Raw genomic sequence first — 2,169 nt, forward strand, 5'->3', positions numbered from 1 at the left:
GTAGCATAATTTTGGCATAATTTCTAAAAAATATGAGCACTGCTAAAAGCATAAGCTTTTTTTTCAAGCACAATCTACCAAAGCCTAGGCTAAAGTGGCTTCCACCAAAATCCCCCCAAGCACCCCAAGGCAGCAACTGCAACGACACTGGACTAACTGAAGATTTTATATTAATTTCCTCTGTTATTAACACCATGACAGATTCCTCGTAACTGCCATCCTTGTCAAAAACCAGGAACACACAAGAGTGTAACAAGCTGGTAATTGGAGCACCTTATTCGTTTAAGGTTCCTGGTTTTAGTACCTACAATTATCTATAAAAAAAATTGGTACAGCTCCAGTTAATGTGACAGCTGTGCGCTTTCTTCAATTGAGTAATACGACTCAGCATTAGTTAATATTTATGAAGGCCGAAAAGAACGAACCGCAAATTGTATATAATTATTGGGGAACAAGTAATGCTGATCTTTTTTCAACAAGATCTTGAAATTATTGTCGTTCTAGAATGTGATTTGTTTTCATTTAAATCGTCCTTTAATTTGCGCTGGGTTTCCGCTAGCATTTTTGCGGTATACTTTTCCTGTTATTTTTAGAAAACAAATTAAATATTAAAAGAGAATAGTAATGCTAATTCCTATGAACAGGAAAAAAAGACCTTCATAAATCTTGCAGCTTCTTTTTCGTCAATACGTGCTATTCCTGTGAGTTGATACTGTTTGAATTCTGTTTGTTGCGAATAAACTGTAATTAATTGACAGATGTTCAAAGGTGTTTTTAAAGTCTGTAGGCCAGTGTATTAGCTTTAGAGACACAAATGTTAGACAGTTTCTAGTTATTCTAGGTTACGCATTTAAGCTCTAAAGTGCCACTCAATTATGTGGTTTGTGTGTCATTGGTTTTTAGCAATATGACTGCTGGTATGACTATTTTTAGTCTGCAGTTTATGTTTATGTTCAGAGTTAACGAGCTTTGTGTAGGCAGGCATTCATTAAAGGGACACCATGTACTTGAGTGCAAAACAATACAGTGATTTTTTGTTTCTTCATTAAAAAATATTTAACATGATTGTCAAACGCAGTTGTTTTCAAACATGCAAAAAAATTAATTTTTGCTTTTATAGGTTGCAAACCAGAGATGTTTGTATATTCAAAGATCAGTTCAAGGAACAATCAAGTGACCGTAGTGTATGCAATACTGTTACTGCTCCTCATATTTTTAAGGGTGGGGGGTCATGAAAGATACCACAGGCAAATTATCAAGGGAGGGGTTGAGATATCTGAAATTAGTAAAAATTGGCATTTGTAGCCGAATGAATTGATAATTGATTAATCCCTTTTTTTCCTCTGGGAGAATTGGGTCGGAGCAATAATTGTATCTAACCAAATATAATTTAACAGGTTTATATTTTTTTGCTAGCAAATAATATGGACATTCTTTATCACATTTTACTCCTGTCTTGCTGGAATAGAGTAACAACAGCTATGCAGCTCAGTCACACACAGCAACAAACACTTACAACAGAACAAATGAATCCCTTTCATGTCTTTCCCACCTTATACAGGTAGAATATTAACACAGAAGCATATCAACACTACACTCACTCGTTCTCCGACTGATTAGTGGAAGGCCAATAAGATCTTCCGTTTCTGCATCTTAGCGGTGAGCCAACCAGCGACAACAGAGTCGTAATTCGTAATCACTGTGTAGTCTTCGTGCCCCATTATACATCTAATACGCTCAATACTACCATCAAACATCATTATCCTTCTCGCTGGAACTAATTCTTTGCAGCAGCGATACTCTCGTGCACCAACAAGGGTTTCTGTCTTGCATAAACCACATGAAACGAACAGGAAGGCCAACGTTTGACTTTCACTTATGAAAACAAGGCAATCTTACTCTAAAATTAACCTTATTAACTTACCAAGTATCAACAGAAATGCGACTCTCAAATCTGGCCTCCAAAGTTGCACGAGAAATGCCGTCTTCGTTTTCATCATCGGAGTCCATTTTGTCTTTGCCCGTGTGAGCAGCGACTTGAACAACTGGTTCATCTTGATATGGAAGACCAGGACATATCCTTATCTTGAGTTCATCGATTCCTGATACTCCGTCTTGTTGCTGATCTTCGGATGATGACCCAGTGGAGTTGGAATCGCTTTCTACCAT

At 37.1% G+C, this 2,169-nt stretch overlaps 1 pseudogene; it reads right to left on the bottom strand.

The window, feature by feature from the left end:
- Positions 1 to 1,441: 1,441 nt before the first annotated feature.
- Positions 1,442 to 2,169, bottom strand: LOC110061831 (uncharacterized; annotated as a pseudogene).

This window comes from Orbicella faveolata, unplaced genomic scaffold, assembly GCF_042242905.1.
Source record: "Orbicella faveolata isolate gen_17 unplaced genomic scaffold, um_ofav_v1 contig_46, whole genome shotgun sequence".
Lineage (NCBI taxonomy): Eukaryota > Metazoa > Cnidaria > Anthozoa > Scleractinia > Merulinidae > Orbicella > Orbicella faveolata.